Here is a 12,608-nt window from a genome sequence, read left to right as displayed (position 1 = left end):
TGTTTATGTTACGTGTTTGTTTCTTTTATTTATTGAAACACACACTCCCTGAACTTGCTTCCCGACTCTCAGCGTACATCGTTACAGAATGACGACTGAACTAAGGGAAGCATCAGGGAATGATTTTTTTTGTTTTGTTTTTGTGTTGGAGATGATGTCTTGTCTGAGCCGGAGCTACCTGAGAGGTCTCGACCGGTTTGTCGGATTCCCATGTCTCAGTTGGCCCGACGGGTTTCCATACCTCAGCGGGATCGATAGCCTTCCATGCCTCAGATGAATGAATAGGTTCCCGTGCCTCGACCGAGGCAACTGGGGAGGTCTCAGCCAGCTCATCAGGTTTCTGCGCCTCATCGGATGTGACCGGTCTGCTCCGGATCCCCGGGATCGTCCCTGTGGTTGCCGTCCTGCGGCTGGAGGCGAACGCGCCAGGGAGGGGGTGCTGTCAAGTATGCTCTCTCTCCAGCGCTCTAGGTCGTCATGCTCCTGTGCCTCAGCTGGGTCGACAGGTTCCCGCGCCTTAGCAGAGGTGACCGGTCCGCTCCTGATCCCAAGGGATCGTCATCTTGGCCGGCGTCCTACGGCCGGAGCCGCTCGTCGGGGAGTGGGTACTGTCACGTGTGCAACTGCGCATAATGACACTCACCTGGACTCCATCACCTCCTTGATTACCTGCCCTTAATATGTCACTCCCTTTGGTTTCTCCGCAAGACGTCATTGTTTCTGTTCCTGGGTCATGTCTGTGCTTTGTTTGTGTTGCGTGTGTGTTTCATTTATTAAAACACTCACTCCCTGAACTTGCTTCCCAACTCTCAGTCATGAGTGCAGACTGGAAATTTTCCCCTTTCTACATTGATTTTCATCTTGTTTCTAAAGGATTACAGGATGCTAATTTAGATGAGGCCGAAGGGAAGGGTGAAGGGGAGGAGGATGACACTGACTAGCAGTGTGAGACAGTGTGAGACAGACCTTTGACAGTGCATTTGTGTTTAGACTAATGACCTTCACAGGCTGCTGTCAAGCCCAGCGTGACCAGAAGCACTTATTTTGAGAGCTGTAGCATGAAAGCAGGGGAGTTTCATAACTTAAGGATTAAAGACATACAGTGGCTTGCAAAAGTATTTATCCCCCTTGGCGTTTTTCATATTTTGTTGCATTACATCCTGTAACTTAAATAGATTTTTATTTGGATTTCATGTAATGGACATACACAAAATAGTCCAAATTGGTAAAGTGAAATTTAAACAATTACTTGTTTAAAACATTTTTTTTATTTTATTAAAAAACGGAAAAGTGGTGGGTGCATATGTATTCACCCCCTTTGCTATGAAGCCCCTAAATACGATCTGGTGCAACCAATTACCTTCAGAAGTCACATTAGTTAAATAAAGTCCATCTGTGTTCAATCTAAGTGTCACATGATCTGTCACATGATCTTAGTATATATACACCTGTTCTGAAAGGCACCAGAGTCTGCAACACCACTAAGCAAGGGGCACCACAAAGCAAGCGGCACCATGAAGACCAAGGAGTTCTACAAACAGGTCAGGGACAAAGTTGTGGAGAAGTACAGATCAGGGTTGGGTTATAAAAAAATATCCAAAACTTTGAACATCCCACAGAGCACCATTAAATCCACTATTAAAAAATGGAAAGAATATGGCACCACAACAAACCTGTTAAGTGAGCGCCGCCCACCAAAACTCACGGACCAGGCAAGGAGGGCATTAATCAGAGAGGCAACAAAGAGACCAAAGTTAACCCTTAAGGAGCTGCAAAGCTCCACAGTGGAGATTTGAGTATCTGTCCATTGGACCACTTTAAGCCACACACTCCACAGAGATGGGCTTTACAGAAGAGTGGCCAGAAAAAAAGCCATTGCTGAAAGAAAAAAATAAACAAGTACGTTTGGTGTTTGCCAAAAGGCATGTGGGAGACTCCCCAAACATATGGAAGAAGGTACTCTGGTCAGATGAGACTAAACTTGAGCTTTTTGGCCATCAAGGAAAATGCTATGTCTGGTGGAAACCCAACACCTCTCATCACCCCAAGAATACCATCAGCAGGAACTGGGAAACTGGTCAGAATTGAAGGAATGATGGATGGCGCTAAATTCAGAGAAATTCTTGAGGGAAACCTGTTTCAGTCTTCCAGAGATTTGAGACTGGGACGGAGGTTCCCCTTCCAGCAGGACAATGACCCTAAGCGTGCTGCTAAAGCAACACTCGTGTGGTTTAAGGGGAAACATTGAAATGTCTTGGAATGGCCTAGTCAAAGCTCAGAACTCAATCCAATTGAGAATCTGTGGTTTGACTTAAAGATTGCTGTACACCAGCGGAACCTATCCCACTTGAAGGAGCTGGAGCAGTTTTGCCTTGAAGAATGGGCAAAAATCCCAGTGGCTAGATGTGCCAAGGTTATAGAAACACACCTCAAGAGACTTGCAGCTGTAATTGCTGTAAATGGTTGCTCTACAAAGTATTGACTTTGGGGGGGTGAATAGTTATGCACGCTCAAGTTTTCAGTTTTTTTGTATTGTTACACAATAAATACTATTTAGCATTTTCAAAGTGTTAGGCATGTTGTGTAAATCACATGATACAACCCCCCCAAAAGTATTTTTTAGTTCCAGGTTGTAAGGCAACAAAATAGGAAAAAACCCAAGGGGGAATACTTTCACAAGCCACTGTACTCTCAAACTTTTGTATCATTTCAGCCAGTAGTTTTGAAAGTGGTGCTCATGAGCCAAAACGGGTCCCCATTTTTTTGTGTACTAAGTCATCCAATTTTTTTTACTATGTCATCCATTTTGTGTGATATGGTACAAATCCAGTTTGTGCAATATGTTACACATTTCTTGTGCTTAAGATCCCGGAGTGAATCTTTAAGTGATGGTAGGAATGAGATTTATGGTGGAGGTGGATGTGAAGGTGGAGGAGGAGGTCACAGTGAAAATATTGTTCAATTGAAATCCTCCAACCCTGACACCCGGCATGGTTGTGTCTAATGTTATATACTTTTTTAAGGAGCTTGCAGATGATAACATATTACAAAGGGAAACCCAGCCATGAGATGCCCAGTGATGCTGATCTCCCAAATAAGCAAAATGATGTGAGTAAAACTTTTAAACAGGTTAACCCTCGCAAGGCCGCCAGATCAGACGAAATACCAGGGTGCGTCCATACACACCCGCGCAGTCGTAAAGGGGGCACGACAGGGCCTCTTCCCCCTCAGGAGGCTGAAAAGATTTGGCATGGGCCCTCGGATCCTCAAAAAGTTACACATTTACGTCATTTAGCAGACGCTCTTATCCAGAGCGACTTACAAATTGGACAAGTCAGTTAAGAACAATTCTTATTTACAATGACGGCCTAGGAACAGTGGGTTAACTGCCTTGTTCAGGGGCAGAACGACAGATTTGTACCTTGTCAGCTCGGGGATTTGAACTTGCAACCTTTCAGTTACTAGACCAACGCTCTAACCACTAGGCTACCCTGCCGCCCCACTATACAGCTGCACCATTGAGAGCATCTTGACTGGTTGCATCACCGCTTGGTATTGCAAATGCTACAGAGGGTGGTGCGGACAGCCCAGTACATCACTGGGGCTGAGCTCCCTGCCATCCAAAACCTAGATATCAGACAAAGGCCCAAAACATTGCTAAAGACTCCAACCACGCAAGCCAAAGACTGTTCACTCTGCTACCGTCCGGCAAACGGTACCGGATCATCAGCTCTTGGACCAACAGGCTCCTAGACAGCTTCTACCTCCAAGGCATAAAATTGTTAAATAGCCATGACTGCTGAATAGTTAATTAAACGGTTACCCGGACTATCTGCACAGACCCTATTTTGGACTGAGTCTATGCACATTCACAAGACTATACAAACTATATACTCACTCACTCATTCACAAACACTACACTGTCACTCTCACACAAAACCCACACATAACACACACACATGCATACCGACACAACACATGCACACATTTTTTAACTCATTATACGCTGATACTGTGTTCTTTATCTTAATATTATTATTATCTATCCTGATGTCTAGTCACTTTAACCTTCCTTTATGTACATGTCTACCTCAAAGACCTCATACCTCTGCACAGTGATCTTGTTCTGGTACTCGCTGTATATAGCTCCATTCTTGTGTATATATATTCCGGTTGTGCTATTATTTGAACTTTTTAACTCTGTATCGTTGGGAAGGTTTCGCAAGAAAGCATTTCACGGTAAAGTCTACACATTTGTTGTATTCGGCGCATGTGACAAACCAAAATGTATTTGACTTTCTATTATCAGACATGCAACAATGGTGTACATCCGCATGGCATTTGAATAGTTGTTTCTCACAGATCTGTTTTGAAAAATGCAATTCACACATTTGCATATTGTTGTAATAATATAACTGTGTAGGTTGGCTGACCCAGTCATGTAACCGGGAATCATGCCCTTTCTTTCCATGACCTCGCTATTCCTCCTCAGTGAGATGCAGATTACCTGTGTTGAGTGGTCAGACTGTTCTACATGCAGCATCCATATAAAAACACAATATGCATTACAATAGTGCTGCTAGATCTTTTCATACATGCCTTTCATTGGAATCTTAATTGGATTCAGTGCATGTAGTGTTTCCTGATCGCTGACACAGCCACTGTGCACAAATACATGATGAATATTCAAATTTGCCAAACTCATTTATTCGCCATTGAGCTGCCAATTCGCGTGCAGAATGATTACAGTCCACTACAAAGCAAACAATACAGGCTTTTATGCCCCAGTGTGTATTCAAATGAGCTTTTGTTGACATGCTGTGACCGTGTTTTTGATAAAGCAGCCTGGTTTGATATTAAACATTGAAATTCACTTATTCAAGGGCATTTCTTTCGGCCCAACAATAAAGATTCTTATTGACCTTTCAAAGGAAAGCAATTGAAAAGAGAACTATGGAATTAGCAAGGTTAAAAAATATGCCTTTTTGTTTGCACAAGCTTCAACCCGCCACAGAGCAGCACATGAAACAAGGCTTGGGTTTGTATTTGTGTTGTATTTCTGCCGGCAGACAGACAGTGTTATGAACATGATTGCTCTTTGTTCAAGTAGCTGTTGTCTTGAGTCACTGCAGAGGAGCGCAAAGAAAAGTAGTCCAAGAAAACAATGAAGAATTCTAAAGTAAAATATTGAGAATTTATCGTACTGCTAGCACCGCATGTGCCCAGCACAGGTGACTTGAGGTAAAATTGATCCCCCTCTCACTCCTTAGAAAATGACAATGCCAAGTGAGAAGACTTTCATGAATTCATAATTGTTTTTTTAAAAACCGTTATATGTTTTTCATGCATAAACAGACGCTATTCATGATGTGCTTGCTCTGTTAAAGGGGGGAATGACGCTCGAGCATTGAACAGCATTGTATTGCCTATCCATGTGAAAACATATGAACCCATGTCCCAAACATTCATCAGCAAAGACCAGCAGTACGAAAACCAAGGTGACCAGACATAATGAACAAACTATTGTGTGAAAATATGTCCAAGGGAGAAGTGCTGATGCCTGTGTGTGAAAACAGAACAGACAGCAGTAGACGTGGGTTGAGAAGACATGTGGATGGATTTGATGGGTCTGTCTCTCCTTCCCCCGGGCCCTGGTGCCCTCGTCCCCTCCCTGAGGCCGCTGTTCTGACCTCAAACTTCTGGAGCTCCAGAGGGGTGCCGGATCCTAGTGTGACCCAAAAGCCATAATGTGCACTGAGCCCGTGCCAGAGTCCAGGCGCGCTGCCTGGCACTTGAGGTCACAGTAGGTGGACAGCCATATGGGGCTCGCTTGGCACCGCTTGTAGTCAGTAACCAAGCAACCGAGGGTTATGTTGGAAACGTGAACAATCATTTTGTACATCAATTAATGCTTGAGGTAAATATTCACGGAGACACAGACCACGCTCAAGTGCTCGCACACACACACAAACACACAGATACACAAGCAGAGACAGACGCTGCTACACACACTCACATTAACAGTACTGGCCTACCACTGTATGTGTACACACTCCTTTGAAGACTGTGCCAAAGGCGTTTGCTCAAATTCTACTCCATTGACTCGATCTTGACACAGAGATCAGAAAGTTGCTGGCAAGTAACCGCCAATTTGCTCCTTGGTTAAACACTTGGAAGTCAGAAGCCACATCAGCTGCAGCAGATGCATCGGAGGGAAATTACTGCTAACAAAGGCAGGGTGACCACAGGCGGAAATAGAACATTCATCTCGACCTCAGAGGCTCAAAGAACTAGGCCACTCCTGGGTGCAGAACCTCTGGAGTGTGTTATTTGAAACGACAAAAATGTATTTTTTTTTCCATTTCTTCATTGATATTAACTGGCTTTGTGACAAGATCTGTCTCTGTGTCACGCGAGAGTTCGGCCTGTTAAGTGCTACTACACCTACAGAAACAGAGCATTGCGTTTTGTGGGGACATGAGATTAACACATGAATACCATCCCAATCTGTATGTGGTCATAAATCAGTGCCATACTCCCTCCTGTTAACCTCTGTTTACCATATGTATTTTTTGGCAGGATGGTGCCTGTATTAGATTAACGATCGGATAAGGGATCAAACTGGGATTGACCTCTGGAACCTTTTTTGTTCTTTTGTTGTAGGTCAGTGCTACAGTATCTTATATATAAACACAGATCATTGACAGGTGCGACGTGAAGTGACGTGAGATGGATCATTTGTAGGCCTGGTTTTCAGTTTCTTGTGAGATTATCTGATGGGACATTCCACTGTCTGATTATCTATTTCACAGAAGCCCAATCCCTCTCACAGTGTGGATTGAGGTACAATACAGTGCAATACAGACAGTGTTTAGGGCATTGAGGTGTTGCTCATCGCAGGTACTGTAAAGGGAAGGTCTGTGACATGTAAACAGTTCATTCTACACTTGACATCCTTGTGGTCGGCCGTTTGCTCATGCAAAAATAATTTTGGCTTTGCTACCGCCGAGAGCATCAACCAACCATTCTCTGGTCTGCTTTCATGATCTCAAATAAGTTGCCTATTATCTCTCGCTGGTAGAGACGGATGGTGATGTCGAACAATGTGTTTGTGCTAAAATGTGATATTATAAAGAACATGAATATGAGTGTGCCCCATGAATGTGCTCAAGAACATCATATAATTAGATGGTAATTTTACTTATTTTATTTGAGCCTGATTAGCTAATAATTACCTGATCGCTGCTGCCAACTATGTAGCTACCCGACATAGACTATGAGAGAATACCTGTCATTATGATTCATGGGAAATATGACGCAAAGAACCAGTGCACCCAGTTGGCCCATCTACTGTTACTTGAAATCAACTAGTGGTTGACCAATATACCAATTTATAAGGAGTTATTGGCCCAGATCTCCAAACTATAAGTTGAGAGTGAGAGTGTTGTACACACTGACCACTCCTGTGGTGTAGAGCAGAGCTGCAGGATGTGTTGACCTCGTCTCGGCTGTAGTGTGAGGACGGTGGTGGATGATAGAGAGAGACAGGTGCGTAGAAAGCAGGGAGCGGGTGATTATCTCTGTGCCATACCGCAGAGGATTGGGCTCCAAGATGAGCCTCTCCGCTGGCCCGGCATTTATCAGTGTCGTCAGGTGGGTTATAGACGATTACCCATGTTGCCATGCAGGGCCGTGGCTGGCTGGCAGCACCGACTGTGGGTGTCCACCTTCTCTTCACGCACAAGACCAGAGCCAGGGAGAGTTACTCCACTCCCTATTACTCATTCTCTATCAGCACTTTCTGTTCCCGCTCCTGCCTGATGGATACGCTGATCTTATCTAGTCACTCATCACTGGTATTACAGTGTCGAAACAGTTCCAGTGTGATAAAAGCTGCTCTGTCCTCTGTGCGGATGATTGACTTCGTTTGGCCTAAGAGTTTTTCCTGACCACGCAAGCTGATTAAGAAAAACTCTGGACCCTACGAATAGGCAAAGCAATCATTCGGTCTTACATACAGACCGTAGAATCATGCTGCTGTTGAAGATAGCATTGGGTTCATCTACGGCAGACCTCTTGTACGAGCGTAAACAGTCCCCTGTGTTGGCACTCAATGACTCTCCCAGTGTTTCTGATACAGGTGTTACAGTTCAGTGTGTGCCCTTTAAAGCCCCAGTAAACGCAGACAGAGAGTAATTTGGTTTTAAAGGTGCCCTGTCCCCCTTGGGTCACACCAAGACCTTGCATAAATGTTTCACAACTCTCCGAAGTTACCATTTGAAACCCCGTTATCTCCACATTCTGCGGGGTAAACAAATGTGGCCTAATATTCAGACCCCTAAAAGCCCATCAAAATGTGTTTCGAATGCATTGTGTTTTCTAAAAGAACATCACAGTCAGACATTTGGCTTACAAATAGGAGTGTGTGCAAAAGGTCCAAACACAGACCGGGGGAAATGGGAGATCGTTTATGTGATCCGACTAGAGTGCTAAACACCTCATCAGGCAAACCATCTTCACGACAAGAAACTGGTTGAAACAACAGTCATTTCAATCAGTTTGTCCTGTTTCTGCCGACTGGGATGAGGGGGGAAAGGAACCCACTGGGCAAAGAAGTCAATTCAACATCTATCCAATGTTGGTTCAACCTAATTTCATTGAAATGACATGGAAACGACGTTGATTGAACCAGTGGAACGTTTAAGGTCAGCTTTGTGCATCCTTCTACCTTTGGCAATGTTCATTTAAGCTGCTATAAAAGCACCCTGGAGTTGTCATCTGCACACTTAATGATCTTTATGCCAGTATCTGGCATAAAGAATTCTAGTGTTCAGGTTTAATGGCTGTTTGGCACCTGGGGTAATATCAGGATGTGCCAGAACCTATAACTAGATCCAGGACCATATGATTGCCATTAGTAATTGTAATGCTTTAATTCTGATGATAATGAACGCTGCAGGAGAATAAATGGACAGGTATGTTCATAATATTGGAATGATAATGGTAGTACATCATTTAAAAAGCACTTAAGACCGTTTTTGCAATAGGCTGCACATTTGCAAAGAACATTTTTGTATATTTTCTACGATGCAGCTCTGTTTTTCGAGTTATTTGCCACAGTCATTATGTTGTCTTCAGAACACTGACTAGAGGGCACGAGAAGTTGATTTCGAGATCTCAAATAGTTTTTTTGCAAGTATTCACATCATCCATTTGCTTTGTTCTTGTTGAGTTATGCCAGTAGACTTCCAGGGTTACCAAAATTGGTCCTGGGGCCCCTCCCTGGGTGCACTTTTAGTTTTTTTGCCCGAGCACTACACAGCTGATTCTTTACGAGATAAAAATAGATTTGACTCGGAGCTGAATACTCCCGAACCGTCTCTCACCATCACCCTCATCTTTTCTCTCCTGATATCTATGTCTTGTTAGTGGGCTCTGTGTCAATAAGAATATACAATACATTCGGAAAGTAATCAGACCCCTTGACTTTTTCCACATTTTGTTACATTACAGCCTCATTTTAAAATGTATTAAATCGTTTTTTTCCCCTCATCAATCTAAACACAACACCCCAAAGCAAAAACAGTTTTATAGAAATGTATGCACATATATGAACAATAAAAATAGGATATATCGCATTTCCATAAGTATTCAAACCCTTTACTCAATACTTTGTTGAAGCTCCTTTGTCAGCGATTACAGTCTTCTTGGGTATGATGCTACAAGCTTTGCACACCTGTATTTGGGGAGTTTCTCCCTTTCTTCTTTGCAGATCCTCTCAAGCTCTGTCAGGTTGGATGGGGAGCGTTGCTGCACAGCTGTTTTCAGGTTTCTCCAGAGATGTTCGATCGGGTTCATGTCAGGGCTCTTGCTGGGCCAATCAAGGACATTCAGAGACTTGGCCCGAAGCCACTCCTGCGTTGTCTTGGCTGTGTGCTTAGGGTCATTGTCCTATTGGACGATGAACCTTCGCCCCAGTCTGCGGTCCTGAGCATGCTGGAGCAGGATTTCATCAAGGATCTCTATGTACTTTGCTCAGTTCATCTTTCCCTCGATCCTGACTAGTCTCCCAGTCCCTGCTGCTGATAAACATCCCCACAGCATGATGCTGCCACCACCATGCTTCACCGTAGAGATGGTGCCAAGTTTCCTCCAGACGTGACGCTTGGCATTCAGGCCAAAGAGTTCAAACTTGGTTTCATCAGACTAGAGAATCTTGTTTCTTATGATCTAAGAGTCCTTTAGGTGCCTTTTGGCAAACTCGAAGTGAGCTGTCATGTTCCTTTTACTGAGGAGTGGGTTCCGTCTGGCCACTCTACCATAAATGCCTGATTGGTGGAGTGCTGCAGAGATGGTTGTCCTTCTGGAAGGTTCTCACATCTCCACAGAGGCACTCTGGAGCTCTGTCAGAGTGACCATCGGTTTCTTGGTCACATCCCTGACCAAGGCCCTTCTCCCCCGATTGCTCAGTTTGGCCGGGCGGCCAGTTCTAGGAAGATTCTTGGTGGTTCCATTCTTCTTCCATTTAAGAATGATGGAGGCCACTGTGTTCTTGGGGACCTTCAATGCTGCAGAAATGTTTCGGTACCCTTTGCCAGATTTGTGTCTCAACACAATCCTGTATCAGAGCTCATAGCAAAGGGCCTGAATACTTAAATAAATATGTTTTTTCTGTTTTTTATTTTTAAAACATTTGCAAAAAATTATAAAACCTGCTTTTGCTTTCTCATTATGGGGTATTGTGTGGAGATTGATGATGGAATTTAATCAATTTTAGAATAAGGCTGTAACATAACACAATGTGGAAAAAGTCAAGGGGTCTGAATACTTTCCATATGCACTGTATACAGTAAGCTCTCACCTATGACCTCAAGGAATTTCAGCCTTGGTCTGTGCTATCTGGGATCCTTGGGACATCCTTGGGACACCCCCTGCAAAAAGGGTCAAAGCAGACAGTCTGGGCAGCTATTTGGTTAACTATTTAGGAGTCTTATGGCTTGCGGGTAGATGCTGTTCAGTGTACTATTGGTTCCAGACTTGGTGCATCTGTACTTCTTGCTGTGCGGTAGCAGACACAACAGTCCATGATTTTGGTGGCTGGAGTCTTTGACAATCTTTAGGGCCTTCCTCTAACACCGCCTGGTATAGAGGTCCTGGATGGCAGGGAGCTTGGCCCCAGTGTTGTACTCGGCCATACGCACTACCCTCTGTAGCACGGACGCCAAGCAGTTGCCATACCAAGTGGTGATGCAGCCTGTCAATATGCTCTCAATGTTGCAGCTGTATAACTCTTTGAGGATTTGAGGGCCCATGCCAAATCTTTTCAGCTTCCTGAGGGGGAAGAGGCGTTGTCATGCCTTCTTCACGACTGTGTTGGTGTGTGTGGACCATGTTAATTCCTTTAGGAATATGGACACTCTCGACCCGCTCCTTTTAACATTGCCTCACAGGTTAGACAACAAGGTCGCTTATGATCCGACAACGTCAGAGCTCTCCATCTAGTCCTGAAGAACTACTGGTTGTCAGACCTTTATTGCAGCCCTTCCGCACCCACCTGATTCAGCTAATCATGGTCCCGACTGAAGACATTCATTGTTGATATTTTGAATTGGCTTAGTTTAGTAATGGGCTGGAATAAAAGCCTGTGCACCCAGCTCCTCAGGACCAGAACAGGCGTTCCCCAATCGATGTGAAGATCCTACAAATGTAGCGTAGCAGCATCCAGAAGATACAGTATGTTGCTGAGTGATTTAGTGCAGTGTGGGACTGTTACCAGTAGCTATCTTGGTTGGCCTTGCTGGCCTGCAGCTAGCTAGGGAGTGATTCACCTCTCAGGTAGGGGAACCTGGAGCGTGCACAGTGGGATTATTTAAAGAATGCTACCTTCGGGAAAAGGATTAGGTTTGGCCTTTTAATCCGTGGCCCCGTGGACTGCACCTACAGATACAGAATCGTGTATGGCTTGTTTAGTGTTTCTGTAGTCATGTACTGCTTATTTATCTGGCAACATACTGTATGATGAGAGTAGGCTTACTCACCTGCTCTATAGACACACCACTGTAGATGGGCTGGTTCGTAAATAACCGTTGTTTTGTATTGTCTTACTTCGTCATGTGTCTGGGAAACTTTGAAAATGAATTAGCTCTTTAATTTTGAATTGTCTAATCTTGCTGGAAGTGCTGCTGCAGTGTCATAGCTGCTAAATAAGGTTGAGGTAATCTAGAGATTGATCCAACGTTGGTTTAACTGGGGATCGATATCAGCTAATGGTTATCGTCGACTTCATCACACCATTTACTTTATCTGTACACTGACAAGGTACAGTATGAGAGCAGTACATTATGAAGAAGCTCCTGACGCTGCTATAAAAAGCCAAGCCGTTTAGTAGCAATATGTGTCCTTGCTACTAGGATGTAGTTATCTGCTAGACCCAGGGCCCAGATACTGATTGATATTTTGATTGTAGGAAATTGTCTTCATACTACACTAATCGGCCTTGGACCTAAAGCAGCAATTAAGCAATTACAGAGTGAAGTGAAGTTAGGATCCCATCGGCAGTGCTGAGGACCACTTGAATCTTCAATGTGACCTCCTTGGTCTGTACAGAC

The 12,608-nt window shown here is 44.1% G+C and overlaps 1 protein-coding gene across 1 annotated transcript in view; it reads left to right on the top strand.

Moving 5' to 3' along the window:
• Positions 1–12,608, top strand: part of LOC129821096 (gamma-aminobutyric acid receptor subunit beta-2) — a 79,377-nt gene that overhangs the window by 33,153 nt on the left and 33,616 nt on the right. The window lies entirely within an intron of this gene.

This window comes from Salvelinus fontinalis, chromosome 2, assembly GCF_029448725.1.
Source record: "Salvelinus fontinalis isolate EN_2023a chromosome 2, ASM2944872v1, whole genome shotgun sequence".
Taxonomy (NCBI): domain Eukaryota; kingdom Metazoa; phylum Chordata; class Actinopteri; order Salmoniformes; family Salmonidae; genus Salvelinus; species Salvelinus fontinalis.
The sequence above is the reverse complement of the archived record's forward strand: the minus strand, read 5'-3'. Positions and strand labels throughout refer to the sequence as shown.